Here is a 22,878-nt window from a genome sequence, read left to right as displayed (position 1 = left end):
ATTGTTAGGTGATGGTCACGGCTTCACCCTCGTGAGGCCTTCTTGTACGCTTTAAATCACTCAATCTATAGCCCCATTTGTACGCCAATGACATATATGTGGGATGTTGAAATTAAAAAAAGCGAAATTCTTCTGGACAATTTTATTGTTAATTGTTGCACATCTTATTTATCTTATTTTCTTCATACGTCTTCATTTTCACGTGACGCTTTTTCTGTCATTCAATATATTTTATCACCAGCCAGAAACTGAAGCAGACTAAAACTTTCTTAATTCTAACTAATCCCACATATATAATTAAAAATTTATGAATATAATATTTTCTACAAAAAAAAATACCCGGATAAAAGATAGCCTATATGTTAATCCAGGATATGATATATCCGTGTCCCAAATTGCATCCTAATTCGTTACGCGGTATCTGAGTTTACTCTTAACACACATCTAAACATTTGCATTTAAACTATTAGTCTATATTCTAACTAAGTAAAAAAATAGTAAAGAAGTAAGATGTCATAGGTTAGTATAGATCGTGTCATTTCTAAATTTAATATCTTAGGAAGAATTGTTGACGATAGGCAGGCGGTATACCAGTCATATCCTTTTTACAAAATGCTTGGGAAAGTGGCAACCCTATTGACTGTAAGTCATGAGAGAAATGTAAATAAGAATCTTAAAGAAACTATCTTGAAGCCACATTGCTGTGCTTTCGATAAAAAACTAGAATGAGTTTGTTTTTTTAAAAAATGATCGCTCCAGGTTTTATAGTGCTCGGTATAAATGATGGAACTGTACCAATAAATAAGTTAGATGTTACCTTGCCTGAAAGCAGCGATAGCCTAGTTGGGTGTGGAACGGTCTGCCAAGACGAATGTCCGCAGGTTCAAATCCCAAGGGCACACACCTCTGACTTTTCTAAAAAATCATGTGTGTATTCTTTGTGAATTTATCGTTCGCTTTAACGGTGAAGGAAAACATCGTGAGGAAACCTGCACATCCGAGAAGTTCTCTATAGGAATTTCGAAGGTGTGTGAAGTCTACCAATCCGCACTAGGCCAGCGTGGTGGACTAAGGCCTAATCCCTCTCAGTAGTAGAGGAGGCCCGTGTTCAGCAGTGGGCAAGTATATAATACAGGGCTGATATTATTAATATTATTATACCTTGCCTAAGTATGAGTTCTATAATCACACCTCTGCCTACCTTCGAGAAGCATGGCATATTGGCATCGAACTACGTTTATCTTAATTTCAAACAAATAATTGACTAGCTATTTAGTCAGTAATAAAATTTAATATATTTACCCACTATATGCAATTAAGAAATCGTATGAACATTGAGCCAACTAACATTAAACTAACTGCAACTTTCGATTCATCAGAAACTGCACAGAAACGAACGAAGTTCTGCAACACGACTCTATTTATCAAGTTTTAATGAAACATGCGAGTGTTCCCGGAATCTAATTTAGGAATTGCTTACAGGAACGCATTATCCCGGCTTAGCCCTCTACCGGTAATGGACGCCGTGAAATGATGTGGTAATCTCATTCGGTTATCTTAATAGGTGTTTAATTTCGCATGATTTGTTACGTTTCTTTGTAACAACGGTATAATATTTTTCATTGATTCATAAGGAATATATAATTTGTCTCTCTACTGTTTCCGAGGCACAAGAATCTTATCTTACTTACTAATATAAATGTTAAAGTTTGTGAAAATTGATGTTTGTCAAAATATACGCAGAAACATCAGAACAGATTGGGATGATATTGGCACATGGGTAGACTATGACTTGGATTGGCTACTATTTTACCTTAGTAATTTCCTCTCGTAGGATATGTTTATATATTTAATTTGACTTAAACAGATGGCGCCAGCGTTGTACAGAGTTTTGGGGATATTGTAGCTGGAAAGAATTGCACGCGGGGAAGCCGCGAGCAACTCCTGGTGACATAGAAAAATATACATCCCAAATTCGGGGCCCGGCAATATATATTTCTCAAATCAAGCTGGCATTTTTATGTTAAACCATCAACATCGTTTTCTTTTATATATATACTAGCTTCCGCCCGCAAATTCGCCCGCGTGGATTTCGGACTTCAAAAATGGAGCCGGTCGCGAACGTTCGAGAATGTTCGTGTTACGAAGCTACTCGCTAGGTGATTCGCTAGCCTCTAGGTGCCAAGCAAGCCGCCTGCCTGTGCGTTCGCGACCTTATATATATACAAAAATAATCCTTATAGCATGATTCAGTATTTACGCATGATGGCTTATTATTAGCGTATTTCATGTATAACTTTGGTGTTTCTATACCGATTTCTATGATTCTTTTTCTGGAATATGTAATAATGTTAACTTTTTAATTAGGGATGACTGAGAGTGTTATAAACGTAAGAGTAGACAAATATAATAAGAAAGCTTCGAACTGCTAAGCTATCGGGAGTTACACGTGTTATTGTGAGTCAACCATAAAAGATAGACATATGCTGTCGTGGGATATTTTTAACATAATTTTAAGGAGAATATTTCCGTCATACATGATTTCTGTGTAGCTTTAACCATTAAGGTTTCACACGCGACGGAAGCTTAAAAAATGGCGTAACTTCTCCCGTTTTCCCAACATTTCCCTTCACTGCTCTGCTCCTATTAATTGTAGCGTGATGAAAAGTATACTATAACCAGCACAGGAGTATGACAAATAATTGTACCAAATTTCGTTAAAATCCGTCGAGTAGTTTTTGTTTCCATAACGGTTATACAGACAGACAGACAAAAATTTTACTAATTGCATTTTTGGCATCAGTATCGATCCCTAATCACCCCCAGTTATTTTGGAAATATATTTCATGTACAGAATTGACCTCTCTACAGATTTATTATAAGTATAGATATGCAAAAGTAGCTCAAAAATTGTCCATAACGAAAACATGCATTTTAAATTAAAACAAAAGAAATAATATCGTGAAGCCAACCAAATAACTAATGATATATTAAATTTTGTGACTGTTCAATTTAATCGGGTCCGCGATATCACTTTTGTTGAGTTTCAGAACGCGACATTACATTATTATATTCTGTGCTCCAACGCACACTGCTTTGATGTTAGGAACACACCTACATTGCTTAGACAACAGTGAACTTTATACAATAGCAATAAAGCTCAAATTGACTCTACGCATTAGTTAGAAAACGTTTGTATGGGAAATAGAAAAATGCTGTTTTGAGGATTTTCCCGGCAATTATTCGAATTTTTCTCACCTTTTAAACCTTCCCTAGACCTCCACGAATAATTCAAGACCAAGATAAGATAAATCCGTTCAGCCGTTCTCGAGTTTTAGCGAGACTAACGAACAGCAATTCATTTTTATATATATAGATAGTGACTGTACTGCACCTGCTAGTAACCGCGATGCCGTCCAGATTATTGAATGTCAACAGATATTTTATGTCAATTGACATAATCATATCAGCCTTTTTAGGATTTTTTTCACGTTACGGCGGAAGGGCCCAGGATTACAGGAGGATTCTATATTTCTTTACTTATTAGTATAGTCACTATACTTTCCCAAAACTATACGTTTCCCCAACATAACAATTTACAAGATAATACGGACCTCCATCACAAGTCTGACGAAAAGGCACCCAGATTAAATTGTACCGTAGAAAAAGTTCCAAGAGGTCTGAAGAAATATCGATCGTGAATCAAATTATCAATTGTACATTCGTTGTTAGTCTTTCTGTCAATATTGGACCTTAGTTAAGTTAATTTACGCGACATTGACGTTATGCTGATTTGTTAGATTTGAATTACCTTCAATTAACTACAATTTATTTTCGCTTATTTAGGGTCTGTTTCACGAGATCTGAGTAAACGCTAATCGTTGAATATAGAGCGATCAAATACAAAAGTCCAGCTCCAAATAGAAAATATTACATTCAGCATCAACTGTTCATCAATAAGTTAATTGGTGGATTAAATTACTTGAATATTGTGTAATAGGCCTATAAGATAATTAAGATTTAAGGTTTTTCAACGTTTACATCCAGTCTGATGTATCTCGAAGTCTACTCACAAACAGTAATAAGTTTTGCTGCTGGTAATTTGGTGGTAATATCCGCCCGGATAGTGACCATCGTACACAATGTGTTAAAAGCCGCCACAGTGGCTCACATAAGTGTCGCGTTCCGGGATCAATCTGTGTATAACCGGTTTCAATAGGCCGACATAATTGTGTCAACTGTCGAGGGGTAATCATCTATCGTCATTCGACATTCTATTGGACCCCACTGCATTATCATCAGGTGCATTGGGACACTTTCAATGCCTGTATAAAAAAAAGTATACAGAATTTCAAACAACGAAGTACTACATAACAAATCATTGCATCATTCACCCGAGACATTACTTTTAACTATAAACATCTCGTGCAAGATACACTCATATTAGGTTTTAACCGACGTCGACAAAGCGAGGACGGGTAATGATTCATTAAAGCATACCAATATGTTATGTAACAGATTTTTAATACGAAAATTAATATAACATTCGAGGACAAAGACAAGTCAAAAATATATCAAAAGCAATAATTACCGGTACTAGCCAACAAAACACAATGGTATTTGGTGTGACGTGTTTTTTTCATTCATCGCGCCCTCGGTACCGGCATTGTTATTGTAATTACCTCGTTAGGCGGCAGTGGATGCGAAACAATGGGAACGTGACGGCCGCAAAAATATTACAGGTAAAAGATCATTCATTATAGATATTCGTTTTTCGGTATTTCAATAACAATTGTATTGTTTAAGAGATTTTTATAATGGAATTTTATTGTATTCGTGGACGAATTCTGAACTGAATCCTTAACACTGTTTTAATGTGTTCAAGGACTGGCATTTCAAACATATTGATGATGCGAGGCCCTTCCTAGCTCTCATCTAGGTTAGCCTTAAACAGACGCCTTAAAGTTCGCACTGCCTTGAAGGGCCTCCAACACATTTTTATACAGTTCCCCACTATGGCCAACGACGCTACTGATCCTGTTCAGAACGCCATTGTATCTCCTGCAACCCAAAATCGAAAGTGGCATGACACTGAACACCGAAACTCGAAACATTTTATAAAATCCAAAATGCTACAATCCTAAAAATGATTGGAACTGAAAGACAGGGCTTAACAAAAATTGTCCAAATATTAAATATAACATTAAATTTGTAACTAGGGCAGAACTTTAAATAAGTCCATATCGTCACAAAGCAAACAAAACGCTTTAAAGAATATTTCATGCAAATATTAAAACACAGCGTAAAACAAAGAATTTACTAACGCTGCACCTCCTTACTTCTAAACCGGTTCATAACTTGTGTGAAATACGTTTAAAGAAAATACGCGACGGGACATTCGCTTTTATGTGAAAACATGAACGTTTCGTGTGTATATTTTCAAGAATATGGAGCCTGATGTCATTTTTGCTTCTTGTAAACAGCATAACCTAGACTTAACTAGACTAGAACTGTGAGAACGACATGGTATTTTTCCCAGCACAAGAAATGTACTTCACTAAACGTAAAGTTAAGTTCTTTGTAAATAATCACTTGCTTTAACGGTGAAGGAAAATATCATGAAGACATCTGCATACTTGAGAATTTCTCTGGTAGAATACCCGAGGAATTTTGAGGGTGTGTGAAGTCTATTAATACGCATTAGACCAGCGTGGTGGACAAAGGTATAATCCCTCTTAGCAGTAGAGGAGGCTGGTGCCAAGAAATGGGGTAGTATATAATACAGGGCTGAGAATATTACTCATTATTATAAAAAGTTCTACTACCTATCATGCCCACACACTTGCCATTACAACTCCTTTAAAGATCGACTATGTTACGCATTTAATAAAACCGAACAGAGAAGCTTGAGTTTCTGGGACAACTAATTTGTCCGTAACCAAGTATAGTGTGATTCAAATATCATATACCGATCGTTTCTTACATACATACATACATAGTATCACGCCTCTATCGCATAGGCGTAGGCAGACACTATGGATTGCCACTTTGCACGATCCTGACATACTTCTCGCGCTTCCTCCACCTTCATTAATCTTTTCATGCATTCCCTCCGGTTCCGGGTACTTTTGACCTGGCCTTTACTGAGATTGTCAGATCTGACATTCGAAGGTTCGGTACGGTCAACCCCTACCGGCTCTTCCATTCACATTCGCCTTATAAACCCTTTCTTCCGATCGTTTCTTGACAGTTGCTAAAATTATGCTGGCCTTATTTCATTAATATAGCTGCCGATGACCCCACCTCCTTAATTTTAAAACCACGCGGAAAGTTTTTAACAATTATTATACTCGTACGTTCTAGACTTCTGCTAATGATAAGGTAGAAGGATTCCTATCATACATTCAATTTAACAGCAATCAAAATCATGTATGAATGCGTCCCAATTAACCTGGGTACAAAGGTGCAGGCACGATGGCCATTTCCGTCGGAAACAGGAAGCTATTTAGACTACGCTCACACATGGAGTCTATCATATAGCTACTGTTGTAGTTTGTAACTGAATTTCAATTGGATGAATAGTCTTGTATATTTTAAATGTTGATTTTTTGTTTTAAACTAGATGCGGTGGTAAGTTCAGTATAGTCTAAAAGTAAATAGACAAAGTTTGTACCACAAGAGTGCCAAATACGTGAGCTGATCACCATGCCATACAAACTAATAAATTTAATAAAATAAACAAAGTGCCGCAAATGTTTTTCATTAAAAGAAGAAAAAAAATTATCCTCAATTTTCATCGATATTATAGGCATACTATATCATTAAATATTAAAGTAAATGCATAATTTGTAAAAAAAATTCTGATTTACCAATAATTATGGCTACGATTAGTAAATAACTTGCATTAAGTAATATTTCTGGAAATTTTAATAGTTTTTAATTATTACTCGCAGCGGAATTTAGTGAAATATAAAAACGAAAAAAATATTACGGCTACACGTCTATTTAGATTTCGTACATAATTTACAAATCTTCTTAAAGTATCCAGTATTGTGTTAAAAAAAATGTGATAACATTTGCACCACTCTCTATAATAAATAGTGTACAAACTACAAACACAGAAACGACACCCAAGAGATGTACTTATAAACTTTATCAAGACTATATATTAGATAATGCCTAGTTTCAACCCTAAGAGACTAGAAGTATACCAAGATCACAATAATAGACTCTACATTTTATTACGCCGCATTGTCACCTATAGAGTTAAGACAGAGGTCCAGATTCTCACATATATTTTATGAGCACTAGTTTATCCTTGTTGTTTCAGGATGAACATGGTTTTACTTTACGAGAAATTTACGAGTATGGTATGGAATTTAACGGATTTATTGTATTATAATCAACTGCATATTTAAAATCGTTCTTATTACCTAACAATTAAGACATTGCTTGCATTGTACGGTTTTTGAGTGATTGACACAGCGCAGCATCATACGTTTGTTGATGATAAAAAAAATTGAATGACGCTACTTTAGAGTATTATTGATTACTATTGCATTAGCTGATGCTCATTCCAAAATAAAAAAAATCATTCAATACTTTAAAATATATTTTTTTCCGTCACTATTTTAAAATAAATAATTTTATAATTCGCAATTTTAAAATAAAGAAATTTTCTTACACAACGCCCTAATCACGTTCCAACTCATTTCAACAACAACCGCAAATTCAAATTGAACACAACCGAGCGTTAATTCGGAAAACTTTTTCAAAATAAGAATCGTCAAAATCCGTGACAAATGAGTTTGCATCTCGACTCTCGTTAAATTGTATTTTTTCTCGGGCCGGGATGTTTCTAATTAAAATTAATTGCTTTGGTACAAGTTAATTGTACGGCGATGAGTATCCACGTAAATTGTTAATAGACGTCGAGCCGTGGCGCATTCGCAGTCGTGAGGGGACTGACGCTATTCCACTACTTCATTATTCTGTTATCCTGGTACCTAATTTGTCTAAATTTTTAGATACAACATTATTAGCATTAAACGACAATTTATCATTAGCGTTAAATTTTATAAATAAATATTTTATTTATTTAAATATATTCGAAGGTTTATTTAATTTTCTTTTCGCATAAATAAAGCGCTTATCTGCATCGTAAAGAATATCGATACTGTTCATTGCGCAATATCAGTCCATCGAAACATGTTAATTTTTAATAAATATGTTACCCTGGTACTTTTACTCGTAAATGAGGCAGTATAAATTAATATATTTTCCATATAAGTACTGAAAATCTATTAAACGAGCTTAATCAATATTACGGAACGATACGATGAATATTTATTCACATGAACGTGATACGAGAGCCTATAGAATTTATTATTAATTTGATTTTTTCATTTATTTTAAGTAAAGTTAAGTGGAGGGAGTTTAATATGATTTTAATTTATATTGCAAGTATAAGGAATTAAAAACGTTAAATAAAATTACAGTCAAATCATTTCGAAAATATTTGTAAAAAGTTGGAGACATGAAAATTTTACCACAGACACATACACCGTCTTTTATCTGCGTAGTGGTATGCAGGGGCGCAATTGGTGCACCCACTTTCCACCGTGTGTATTCCGTTCCATGACGTTATAGGTAGGAATGTGAAAAAATAATCGATTATGGAAATAATCGATTAAAAATCGATTGTTTTAAAGTAAAAATCGATTTTAATGCATGATTTTTTAAAATTAATAATCGATTTTTTACAATCATGCAATAAATGCACCCCGACATTACGTTTGGTCTTCTGGCTTGGAGCCCGGAACGCGAACTGCCAAAGAATACTATCATAGCTCCATAAAAATTACATTAACGCCATCTGTGCATCTATGATGGCATTCCTTCTGTGCTTTTAAAACAGTTTAGATGATTCATTTAATCAAATTCAATTTTTCATAATTAAAAAAAAAAAAACGATTCATTAAAAATCGATTTTTTTATCAACAATGTCACATCCCTAGTTATAGGGGAGGTGTAAAAATTTAAAAAATTGGACATTTTTAAAACGATTCCTCATATTTGGTTTAAAAGGAAGGATCCAGATTTTGTTTTATCTTTAATTTGTTCAGATACTACGGCTAACTGTATGGTGGTAGGTAGATACAAGATGTAAACAATATCCCACAGGATTCTTATCACCTAAACAGCAACACTAAACTGATTACCCAAGCAAAATTGAGCGTTGAATATAAGAGATTGTAGCGTAGCTCCAAACCCCGTGCATGGTGACCAGAATACAAATGAGATTTGCGTTTACGCAGCAATTACATATCCAACAGGCACATAATTCCGTGGCGCGTGCACGCGGCCGAAATTGGTCGGGATGGGACAAAACCGCCCGGAATGGGACAAAATGGCACGCGTGTCACGAAATGCTAATCCGGTGCAGTTTGTTTAGTAATTACGCGATGGTGTTGGTTTGCGAGAGATTTCAGGGTTCCCTAATGAGTAATGAGGGATCAGCATACCTAGGTTCCCGTAATCGACTCACCACCACTCACCAATACACCGAGTGCCTTTTCTGAAAAAGCAATGAGAACCATCACTCACTATGGTTGTATATTTACACTGAAATAAATGTAGTTAACGATAAACGATTCAGCGTGACGCAGCGGTGTGACGTGACAAACGAGTGGTAACTGTTTAGTTTCACGCAAAAGCATAAGTTTTGCGAAATTTTCAACGAATGCGCGAGTCATGCGTGTTATTGATGATTGTAAAAAGGTAATTAGCGATGAAGTTGTGGGACCCATTCCCTTAATTTACTAGGTAAGGTCAGTATTAAAGATAGGTGTACGGACAGAATACCTATAGATTGAAGAGGGGGCTATAAGGGAAACACATTATATTGTGGTAAGTTCGTGGTTGATAACCCGTAGTGACCACAATCATGTATTTGAGATTAATAATAATAAATTATAGTCTGAAACAGGCGATGTTAAAATATAAGGTCTGTCATGTCTGTCAAAGGTCTATTTTAGTATAGTATATGTTATGCCGAAGCAAGTACGTATTCATTGACAAACTGAGGTTTGCGACCATATCGTCCAAAGAAAATGTAACAGTGTTACAATTATTTAGTGAGTTACTAACTATGTAGGACAATTTAACAGCCACACTAAGGCTTTACTGGAATTGATAGATATTATGTTTATTTATATATTCAAAAGTATATTTTCGTTGTTACAGAAGCCGATTACACACTGGATGATTCATTTTGGAATGAAGAAAGCCCAGTTGGTAAGTCACTTAGCATACTGCTACAAAATGAGAACAAATGACAGTAAATTGAATTTCTAAATAATTTTCCTATTTCTAGTATTGTTTTTTTTTCAATAATAAGAAGTTAAATTACTCCATAGCATTACAAGCTAATTTTTATCCCACGAAAAAAAATCACGTGGGCAGAGTCGCAGGCAAAAGCTAGTAATATTTATATCCAACAGAATGGCACCTTAACACGTGAGACAATACCACTTAACTAAGTCCACTACAGTATTTTTAGAACAAAATTCCCAACATACATGAATAAACATAAAAGACCAGACGCATCCCTAGCTAATTCAAAATCAGACAATGCCGAAAATACTATTGTATCAAGTTGAAAAAAGTGTCCGTCCGTAGGGGCGGAGGGGCGGGGAGGACTTCCGAGGAGGTTTATCACACGCCGAGTGCTGTTGTGAAATATTTAAAAAGATTTTCGCTTAATAAAAAGGTTGTATTGTTTGTCTGTCGGCTTTAAACACCATTTAACTTGCCCGCTTCCGCTGGACGGCTAGAGCTCGTTCGTTATGTATTTCAACTGTTTTTACGGTGTTTTGTTCGTTTTTATGTAGAGGCGACGCATCAGAATACGGTTTTATCATTTAATAATGTAAGTTCATATTTGTTTTTGTTGTAGGATGCTCAAGATTAATCTATTTAGTGATGTCTTTTTGATCAATAAATATTCTGCTTCAAATAAACTAATGTAAATGAATAAGTTAGGCAAGTAGGCTGTCGTGAAAAGCGAAGTCGTTCCTGCAAAATGATTCTAGACATAGTTGAACACAAGACTATTGTCTTGTTGGCATTATTGCTTGCTTGCCGTTCGCCTGATGATAAGCGACACGGCCGCCAATAAACAGTAGAAACACCATCCAACACCTTGAATTACAAAGTATTGTTTGGTAGGTATTCCACTACGCTCGCCATCCTGAGACATGAGATGTTAAGTCTTACTATGTCTAGTAGTTACACTGGCTGACTGCTTGATGACAGAAATAAACAGAACAGTTCTATCTTTGTAGGTAGACTTCTCAGATAAGATTAAGAAGCACAATACAATTGTGACCGATAATATTATAGCTCTTTGCTCCGTCTCTGACAACAATTTTTTTTCTGGTATAAAAGTCCCCTTTATATTTTCCCGGGATAAAAAATAACATATGCCACTCAGGTATGACTGCCTCGGTGGCGTAGTTGTACTGCATGCGCGGTACGGCAGCGCTCTGAGGTCCTGGGTTCGAATCCCGGGTTGGGCAAAGTGATATTTGGGTTTTTCTGCTCAGTATCAGCCCGGAGTCTGGAATTTGTGCCCGATATGGCGATAGGCTCGCCCCCTATCACATCATGGGACGGATGTGTGCCATGGTTGCGCCTCTGCATACCCCTTCGGGGATAAAATGCGTGATGTTGTGTGTGTGTGTGTGTGTATATACCACTCAGGAGTAATGTAGCTTCATATTAGTGAGTCAGTTCAGTAGTTCCAGAGATTAGCCCCTACAAACAATTAAAGTCACAACTTTATACACGAATTCAAGTATATAAAATGCATCCAATGTTAATTTATTACATGTCTCGTGTCACCGTCGTATACACAAAGGAAGCTCGCAAAAAATCCCATAAATAACCCCGCCATTATTCTAAACCGTCAACGAGCGTTCCCTGGTTGACGTTTAAAACGCTCATACTGTATTCCATTTGTACGCGATTGTAATTACCGCATTCCGCGTCGAAGAACGCAAAACTAAAATTTCGCCACATCAAAGGGCGCCGCGGAACAGTTTCGATTTGAAACTAGTATGAACCGGTTTGCGGCGGTACGGTTCCGGTTACGGCCGGTTCATTCGAACGTTTGTGCGTCGGCGTTTTGTTTTCGTGCGGTTTGCGAGTTGAGATGTGAATTTGGGCTTTGGGTAGTTTTGGAACGTGATTTCGTGTCCTGTCATGGGGTGAATTTAGGCATATTCTGGTCACAGGTTAGTTGATATAACTTGTTTTCAAATAGGTTTGATTTGGTTATGACAGTTTTACTGACGTTTTGAGTTTTTTAATATCGTAACGCTACACAAAATTATGACTCGAACATTTGAACACCTTTCCTACAAATACCTTTCAATAAAATAAATATAATATTTTTATAAATAGAACATTTCGATATAAATATCAATTCTCGCCCTCACCGAAAATATTTTATGACAATACCACTATACGGAACTCTAAACAACCGCACGTGACTGTTTTAGCATTTTAAAAAGATCGTCTCACCGTTTGGTATTCAACAAAACGATGCAAGGCATAGCACCTTGAATCGCGTCTTAGCGTGCGAACTTCAATTGTGATAGAAATTTTATATCGATATTTTGTAGGTATAGTTTCCAGTGGCGAAGCGTTTATACAAATCGATTCCTACCGGCTTCCCTTTTAGGTTTATTGTCGTTTCTTTTTGTTTTTTTTCTGTTAAATTGGTCGCGATATATCCGGTACCTGAGGCATTTTTTTTGCCTCGGGTTACCTTTTAAAAGTTTTCACCCTTCGCCACTGATAGTTTCTAACGTTTTCAGTATTTTTTAACACGGGCACAGTGACCCCACTGCTATGGTAAATGGTATGTAGGTAATGGTAATGGTAACGGTAATGGTAATGGTGTAGGTAATGGTAAATGGGGTCCAATAGAATGTCGACTGACGGGAGATGATTACTCCCCAGCAGTCGACACAATTAAACTGTCGGAACTGGATATACACAGGCTAATCCCGGAACGCGACATACGTGGGCCACTATGGCGGGTTTTAACATCTTGTGTACCATGGTCGCTATCCGGGCGGATATAGAATATATCCTACCACCAGCAAGTATAGTGGACTTGAATGGTCTAATTATTCTGAATGTCACTGTAACGTAATGCTTTGGTCTAATGGCGTATATGAGTGTGGATCAGAAGATTGTGAGTTTGATTTCGAAGTCGCAAAGCATTTTCGGCTTTTGTATCTTGGAAATAAGAGCTAAAACAAGCACGAAGCAAAAAAAATCGATAACTCGGAACGTTGTTCCTATTACTCGTATCTTCCAAATATTTTTCCAATTGTAAAGACACAGATCATTGTTTTTTTTTATATACATTGATATGATCGTATTAACTAATAAATGAAAAAGCAAAATAACAAGTAATAATGTTGTATGTTAAGCAATTAGATCGCCGCATTCTGTCGCGATCCGAAACAAACACGTCGAATAATCTATACTTATAATAAATCTGTAGAGAGGTCAATTCTGTACATGAAATATATTTCCAAAATAACTATCAGGGGGTGATTAGGGATCGATACTGATGCCAAAAATGCAATTAGTAAAATTTTTGTCTGTCTGTCTGTATAACCGTTATAGAAACAAAAACTACTCGACGGATTTTAACGAAACTTGGTACAATTATTTTTCTTACTCCTGAGCTGGTTATAGTATACTTTTCATCACGCTACAATTAATAGGAGCAGAGCAGTGAATGGCAATGTTGGGAAAACGGGAGAAGTTACTCCATTTTTTAAGCTTCCGTCGCGTGTGCAACCTTAATGGTTAAAGCTACACAGAAATCATGTATGACGGAAATGTTCTCCTTAAAATTATATAAAAATATCCCACGACAGCATATGTCTATCTTTTATGGTTGACTCACAATAACACGTGTAACTCCCGATAGCTTAGCAGTTCGAAGCTTTCTCATTATATTTGTGTACTCTTACGTTTATAACACTCTCAGTCATCCCTAATTAAAAAGTTAACATTATTAAATATTCCATAAAAAAGAATCATAGAAATCGGTATAGAAACACCAAAGTTATACATGAAATACGCTAATAATAAGCCATCACGCGTGAATACTGAATCATGCTATATGCTTCCTTCGATATCACCAGGATCCCATCATCAGACCCTGACCGGATAATCGGACCACCTGCATACCACCATACATTTAAAAAACATCCCGACAAATTGAGCACCTCCTCCATTTTTGAAGTCCGAAACCCACGCGGGCGCAGCTGCGGGCGGAAGCTAGTGAACAATAAACCTGCATAATTTCCATTCTACGTATAAAAACTTAGGTCTCTTGGAAACTGCTACCTCTCCTGCCTTACTCCCACCCCGTCCAATCGAAAGGACAATGTTTCCCGGCAACATATCTTATTACCAACAAGATTGGCTACGAATCAAATTTTGTTCGTACGTTGAGTTTTTGTTATTTCCCGGCTTGAGCATCTAATATCGATTCATTATTTCGAAGTTTTGTGTTTGAATTATTATGCTGTAATTTACATTACCCTGCTTTTGGAGCAGTTGGGTAAAAAATCCAAAATATAATTAAAATTTGAATATTTAATCTAGGTTTTCTAAATACATGTATAATCAAAATAAGTCTACCTAGGTACGAAGAAATGATCCCGCCTAATTTTAAGGTATCAAAATTGTATTCTAGCTTGAAAGACGTTGTGATCAATGAAATCTCTAAGCATTATGAGCTTTGTAGTTCACATTTATTATTATATGACACAGAGCAATATATTCCAGTAAACGTAGTCAAACTAATGCTCACCTGTCTTATTGGATGTAACGTTGCTATTCCTACAAAGTAAGAAAATTATGAACGAAATTTCCATCATGATTACGGTCCATACCTTCCCATTCATAAGCCACGTGATCTATCCTTTGTAATATAACTTCGCAACACATTACAAACATTATACGCTGAGACCTTCGATACCTAAACAAAATGGTACCTAACACGTTTATAAGAATATAAAATTAACATCCATATTCTGAATACGTGACGCGACGTCGCTGCGACGTCGAACGCCGTACCACAATTTACATGTGTATGCATCCGACATGTAAATTCAGCCATTCGCGCATCGAGCCACGCGCCGTGACGACGTGACTTCGTATCTAATCGATTTGGAATCGATGTCGCTGTCGTAGAAGAAGGACGTATGTCGAATGTTTGTTACGGTGTGTTCGAATGGGTTTTCTTTGTTAATATCAGCTTTAAATGGAAAGAAGACATGATTATTTTTGGTATTTTGAGAGTTGTGATAATTTACCAAATTGTTCATTAGTGGGTCAGTACTTCAAAAAATTTCTAGGCCTAAGTTTATAGGGAAAAAATGTAGAGATTACTATTGACAACATCTACAGATAAAAGTAGTAGAGTCTGATTACTTAATTTTCGTACATCAGCATAAAGATATAAATTGTTTACCGTCCTAAAATTAACCTAATAATATCCTCAAAAACCGAAAATAAATTACAAACCATACATAGCTGACCCCAGAAACAGAACGACTTACGCAAAAAAAAATATCAAACGAAAATATAGAGCTTTTACAGTCAACTATCACTGCACCAAACCTCAACACATTTACTAGACGTGTGTCATAAAACTGAAAAATACAGTACCGGGAATGTAGAGTATGGAATGAGTGTGTAGAGACAGCGCGGCGCGTGTGCACCGAGCCGCGTAGAGCCAAGGGCCGTGAGATGCCATGCGAAGAGCTGTTACGGGCCGCGCCTCCCCTGTAATTTCGTCTTCACTAATTTTTATTCGAGGTTTAAACGTGAGGTAAGCGGTGGTCGAGGTTCGAATTTTCAATTGTTTTAAAGCGTTTTGCAGTAGACGATGCGGTTTCATCTGCAGTATGAGGGTTTGGCTTTTATTATATTCTTATTGCTTTAATAATAATATTAAACTAGCATAAATAAATAATAAGCGTATTCTACTTAACAATAATAAATAAAAGTGGCGGTAGAACTAAAATTAATATCAATTAATATATACTCGTTATGTAGTTCTTGTTCTTTTATTTATCCTTTTGGTTATACAAATAATGTTGTACAACAAGGTATTAATAATAAAAATTATATGCTTCAATAATTTCTGAAAATAATTTCACAATCATGTAAAAAACCACGATCGAGTTCCACAAATTCAAAGCAATATGTTTATCAAATAATCACATTTCTGTTAATTCTACCTTTCTGATATAAACTTAAGTATATACGCCACACTTGGTGACAAAGTCCCGAAATTACACCATGATTACACATTAAGGACTAATTTTTCAATATAAAATAAAATATATTGCACAACACAATCGAATTAGAAATGGCGGTTGTATGTATGAAGTTGATTTTTTTCACTTTTATATTCAGTTATAATTTATTACAAGGATAAATTTTATTTGACGAAAGAAAAAAATCTTCTAAGCTACAAAATTACTCCAAATATATAACAGATAAGACATAATTGGTAGATATACAGCTTATATTTACTAGCGATACTTAATGCCATGAAGGACGTAATGCGGGATATATATATATAATACAATTTTTTATATTTATTTTATTTCACCTCCCATTCAAGAAGTAAAAATTCATTAATATAATGCGGGATATATATGAATTAATATAATTTTTAACAACAACATTTATGTTATTTCTCCTTATATCCAAGGAGTAAAAACTCATTAATATAATTTTCACAATAATATTTGTGTTTTCTCTCCATGCAGGAGCAAAAATTCCTTCAGCAACACACTGTATAATAGTTTCCAAACACTGGAGTAGAGATGCAAGAAACTCTCTAACAACAACTCCTTATTATAATTTCCAAGCACCCGCTACAACAGGTACTAATATTATCCATAAGCTGAAAACATATCCACGTACTCTACCTAGCGTTTTTTTTTACTCTGTTAATATGTAGAGTCATTATCTTGCGCCGTGAGCTTCTTGCTAAGTCGAATACGTTTTACAGCAAAGCTTCAGCACTGTCTTTAACAGATTCTTTTATATTTTGGGTTCGTTTTTTAAAAATTGTAAAAGGTTTTTTTTACTGTTAGGTGTTCTGTTTATTTAATTGATTAGTTTTAACCCGTGTTAGTTAAGAAGTGTTTGATTAGTACAATACTGTAAGCTTTTTAGTAAGCATTAAAATTAATTCACAAGAATAAGTTTCGCAAATTTCAAGTAAATTTTATTTGCCTGTTGTAGTTTTAAACAGCTAATGTAGATAATGATGTTATTGCCATTTATTTAGAAGCTTGGAGTGTGACTTTTGTATTTAGTTGACTTATACATTTATGTGGCGTGTAACATGAATAAATGTACACACAAATTGTGAAACGGGTCCTAATAATATAACAATATCGCGGTCTATAATTATTTTTATCAAAATATCTTTGTTTCTAAAATATTACCCTACACTGTAGCGATTACAAAAGGCTGGTAATCAAAACCTAGTCACAGACTTCAGCGAAGTTCAGAATTTCTAAAATATGAACAAACTCAAAACACAGCTTTCTCTACGTAACTCCGGACAAAGTTCCTTACATAACAACTTGGCATACTAATACGAGCGGGTCATGTCACGCGGCAAATACCGCCGCACTTTATTCAGGAAGCTTTCATTGACTCATCAACTGGGGTTTAATCCGATTTAAACCTTAAAACAATACGGGTAAGGAACACAATGCGTCACGAGTTTACGTGTCGTATTAACATCTCAATGAGTTGGGGGAGAACTGAAATCAATAAATCGGAACGAACGTGCAGCTACGTGGTGCTACGTCGTTCTGCGTTGTAGTGCTACGGCGTAGCTGTATGTGCGGTGTAGTGTGTACGCACATCATCGTGTTGTAGTAGTCCTACATTGTTAGGCATAGTCCTGTTTGTTGGAGCGTAGTCACACGTAGCGCTTTTGTGCTACGCCGTAGAGCATTGTACATTTTGCGTATCTCAGATTCAACTATTGGATGTAAATGTATTTGTGGTGTTATGTCGGTCATGCATGATGTTGCATTAATGCAGTTTATAGAATAAACATATTTCATTTGTGGTTTTTTAACAGATTACAATACAAATAGTTTGTGACGATTATTAACAAGACGCAGAAAAAAAAGTAAAATTTAAATTAGATTCTTCCGTTATAACAAATTTTAATTAAAAATAAAAACTTATTGATTTGAATTTGGAATATTTTTCAATTAACTTTATAATTTCTGACACATAATCTTACCTGGATGATACATACAAAACGACAAAGAACAATAAGCTTTATATCATAAAGAACCACCAAGCCTTTTTCAATATTGTTTATTCTTTATAAATTAGGACGCGTATTGTAAATTCTCAACGCCGAGTTCCATTTAGCATAGGGGTGGTTAACAAAGACACAGAACCCCTGGACCCTTGACCAGCCTTTGTTTCAGTTTGAAAGCAATCAGAGCCCTCCCTTCCTGTATGCGGCTAATCTACAAGGGTTCTAGATTGTTATGTACATGCTTATATCTACCATTTTAATCTGTCTGTTTGATGTTCGTTGTGCTATTGATAAATGGTTTTGTTATCTATTGTCTTGTAATAGGGGTGAATTTGGATCAACTGATGGTAAATGGTCATGGTCTTATTTCTAGAAAAATTATACGTTGTATGACTTTAGGAACAACTTTAAGATAGTAAGCTGCCTTGGTAGCGCAGTTGTATTGCTTACTGCGTCGAGGTCTTGGATTGAAGCCCTGGATCAGGCAAAGTGTTACTTTGTCTAGTACTCATTGTTGACCGATATGTTGTGACGGATTCCTTTTCGGAAAATTTCATCTTTCGCCACTGTCTCATATATCAAAGACATTCAAGAACAACCTACTAAAAACGTCGCTACGTCATTTTAATATAAGATTGGTGGTAGGTTTATCTTACGTGAGAGGCCGCCTGGATAGGTACCACCGGAATGTCTATTTCTGCCGCCAAGCAGCAGTGTGAAGTCACTGTTGTGTTCCGGTTTGAAGGACATTGTAGCCAGTGTAACTACTGGACATAATGAGACTTAACATCTCATGTCTCAGGATGGCGAGCGCATTGGTAATACCAAACAATATTTTGTAATTCAAGGTATTGGACGGTGTTTCTACTGTTAATGGGCCATCGTATCGCTTACTATCAAGCTGGTCTGGTCATTCAAAGCAAAAAAAATAAGAATTTGATATATAAAACAACCAATTCTATGACACAACGGCCAGCTTAAATTTTTACATATAATAAATTAAATTCTTTTTGAATCCAGAATTCAGTCTTCAAAAAACAATATGCTCTTAGCTTAAAAGGGATTTGAAAGATATATAATCCCTCTATTCCCTCGTGAACGGGAATCGAAACTACAAAATACAAAACTAGTAAATCTTTTGTATGCTTTATGTTCATTTATAATTTAACTGTAATATGTTACTTCTGTATAATATTTTATATGGATTACTAAGAGTAACATTATAGATTCAAATTCAAAGGACATTAGCCAAGTAATAAATATATTATTTGGATGGATACTACTCAGGATGACGATTGCAATGCAAAGCCAGAGTGTTAATAATTCAAAGCTTTGGCTCTACATTTGCCGCCTAGTTACGTGTTTCTGACGTTCTCAATAGGATCAGTACAATTTCAAATGCAATTAGTACAGTTTATGGAATAATAATAATAATAATATCAGTCGTATATTAATAATATAATCCTACTAATATTATAAATGCGAAAGTTGGTGAGGATTGATGTATGTTTGTTCCTCTCTCACGAATAAACTATTGAACGGATTTGGATGTAACTTTACAGTAATATTAGTTACTAGCGACCCGCCCCGGCTTCGCACGGGTGCAATGCTGATACTAAATACACTACAGAAAAACTGTGAACGTTGTATAAAAAAACATAGCGGCCCGCTCTGGCTCCGCACGGGTATAACATAACAAAATAACAGTATTTCTCCATTATTTAATGGATGTTATTATACATATAAACCTTCCTCTTGAATCACTCTGTCTATTAAAAAAAACCGCATCAAAATCCGCATTAAAAGCGACTTTGTTTTATACTATGTAGTGATACATTAGAATAACACATAGGCTACAATTTATAATAATTATGTGTAATTTGGTCATAATATAACGATACATATCAAGTAAGTGGGAAAAAAAAATCCCGGAACTACTATGCCGGCCTGTTAGAACCGTATATACACAGGCTGATCCCGGAACGCGATGCACTTACGTGGGTCACTATGGCGGGTTTTAATACCTTGTGTACTGTGGTCGCTATCCACCAAGTTAGCAAAAAAACATTTGAAGAGTCCTTAGTAGCAGACGTTTATAGTCTGATTGATTCATTATATACCGTCCCCCGGGTCCCGACCACTGACGGTTCAGGACTAAGTCCACCATTCTCGCCTAGAGTGACTAGCGGCGGATCTCTTCATATTTCTACACTAAGTCACTGCACTATAACTGCACAAAGGCAAATTCCTAAGCAGATTAAAAACCCAAACAACAAAGTTAACAACGGCAGGAGTGAATAGAAAACTAAAGGCAAAACTTGAGGGCTAACTTTGGTGGAAGTTGGGCAAAACTTTTTGGTCGCAAGTGGGCAAGTCGGTCTATTTAAAGTTTTGTTAGAGGCATGCCCGTGACGTCGCGAGTCGCACTTTAATGGCTCTATAACGGTTTATAGTTAAAACTTTATTAATGTTATCATTGAATAGTGTTTTGTCGCGCTACATTTCAATGTAGAGTCCTCTCGAATTTTATTAAAGCCGAAAATACTGGAATGCATAAAACTTTTATAATACGACAAAGGACAAATTTCTGGTATCCTATTAAAATTCAGATAGAATTTTTTTTAACAGATATTTGCTTCTTTTTATTTCTGTCCTTCGTCCTTAATAATAACATTGTTGAACTTCAAAAACCTTAATAGAAACCTAGAGTTTTTAGGTCACCAGTTATCTCTCAGATTGTACACACTTAGAGCTTACTTTAGTTTTATACACGCATTCCATTCGAACCACTCATGCTGACTAGCATATCTCTACCATCTACAGCAACTTCTACTTAAGTAATTTCCTAAATCGATATTAAATGAGGTCATTACGCGAATAACGCTTAAATGTTCAAGTCTTTATGTCATCACTCTGATGGTGTACATCGCTAAATGCAACCGCTATGCATAATGCACGCGTCATCTACCTTACGCTTCGGGGCGTGTGTGTGCACCGCATGAGTTATAGCGGGAAGTCGAGTTGTTTATTTTATTATATTTGTTAATGGTTCACGCATGAGTACAGTTTGTTATTGTTTTCATTAAATCTGTGCTTTTATAAGGAGGCGTTTGTTATATTAAGGGGTAAAAGATTTTTTTTCCAGAGAATGACTCCAAATATATTGAGATAGTTCTTTCTACAGTAACCCCCCTTATTCATAGACGTTTTTTATCTAACGACCGAGTAAGGCTGTGATAACAAGTCTGTTTCTCAGTGCTGACGGCATGGCAGTCTTCGCAGTGCGTAGACGCAGGGCCGTTGTGATTGGCTAATATTAAAATACAACAATGATAATCCATCACAACGGCCCTATGTCTATTTATCAGTGCCGTTGGGCACTGAGAAACAGGCTTGTTATCACAGCTTTACTCCGTCCTTAGATAAAAAACGTTTATGAATAAGGGGGTAAGTCTTTACACGCAATTTTTGTTGATACATATTTATATTACGTTACTTCTGATATAACAATATGTTATTCATGTAACTAATAGAGAAAGCACTGCTGGTATAACCAAACCATACTCAATCATTAATCGACTAACAGACGCCATCTCAAGGACCAAAGCGGAACCGAAACTATTAAAATTATTTTAATTTCCGCCGGCACTGGAGCCCCGCCCCGCAGTTCACGGCTTGATCCCGGCACGCGGCGCAACGTTTGTCGAAATCACAATTTTACGAGCGGTTCAACAGTTTATGGGACGAGTCAAGGAACTGACACGCGTCTTGATGCTTAACGTTAACGCGACGGTTTACGTTTAGTTTTTATTGTCACTTTTAATTTGTTATGATTTGAATTGAAATTGGCGTGTTTTAAAACGACGGTTTTGGTGATGTTATTAACGTGTGTTCATAGTATGGGAGATATGATTGTGTTGATGATTTATAGAGGTCAGTGGCGAAGGGTGAAATTTTTCAAAAGGTAACCCGGTGTAAAAAAAATTGGCTTCAGTTAAGATATCGGTACAATTTATTGGAAAACAAAAACAAAGACAACGAGTTAGTCTTAAATATAAATCGACAAACATTGACATGCCTACTAAATTACCTATTATGCGTAAATAATTGAAACATCCATAAAATCGAACAATAAACGTAAATAATTCTCCTTCCATTAATCACAAATATAAGTACTTACCTATTAATTTATTATAACAGCAACAAAAGTAAGTATTAAGATAATAACCACACTACCTACCTAAACGTATCTGTTTATTTTCAAAATAAAACTGTAAATGTAATAGAAATAGGTATCACGATTGCCAAACAGACCAACTGTTTAAGTCTACCTACATGATAAACATGTATAATTATCAATTTAAATTATTATTAAGAAAGGTTATTCGTTAACTTTTGCTTGTATCGTGGTGATATATAAAATTCGGTAAAATATAATATTTATTTTCTTCTGATTTTGTGTCTGAAATCAA

At 35.7% G+C, this 22,878-nt stretch overlaps 1 protein-coding gene across 8 annotated transcripts in view; it reads left to right on the top strand.

The window, feature by feature from the left end:
• Positions 1 to 10,249: 10,249 nt before the first annotated feature.
• The window catches only part of LOC115442556 (disintegrin and metalloproteinase domain-containing protein 11), a 231,073-nt gene continuing 218,444 nt past the window's right edge, over positions 10,250 to 22,878 (top strand). For all 8 annotated transcript variants that reach the window (XM_037439663.1, XM_030167614.2, XM_037439665.1 and 5 more), the window contains exon 1: positions 10,250 to 10,296. The gene's annotated coding sequence lies outside the window, so the exon portion shown is untranslated. The remainder of the gene's footprint in view (positions 10,297 to 22,878) is intronic.

The sequence above is a fragment of the Manduca sexta genome, chromosome 17 (genome assembly GCF_014839805.1).
Source record: "Manduca sexta isolate Smith_Timp_Sample1 chromosome 17, JHU_Msex_v1.0, whole genome shotgun sequence".
Classification (NCBI taxonomy): Eukaryota; Metazoa; Arthropoda; class Insecta; order Lepidoptera; family Sphingidae; genus Manduca; species Manduca sexta.
This window is presented reverse-complemented; position numbering and strand designations above follow the sequence as displayed.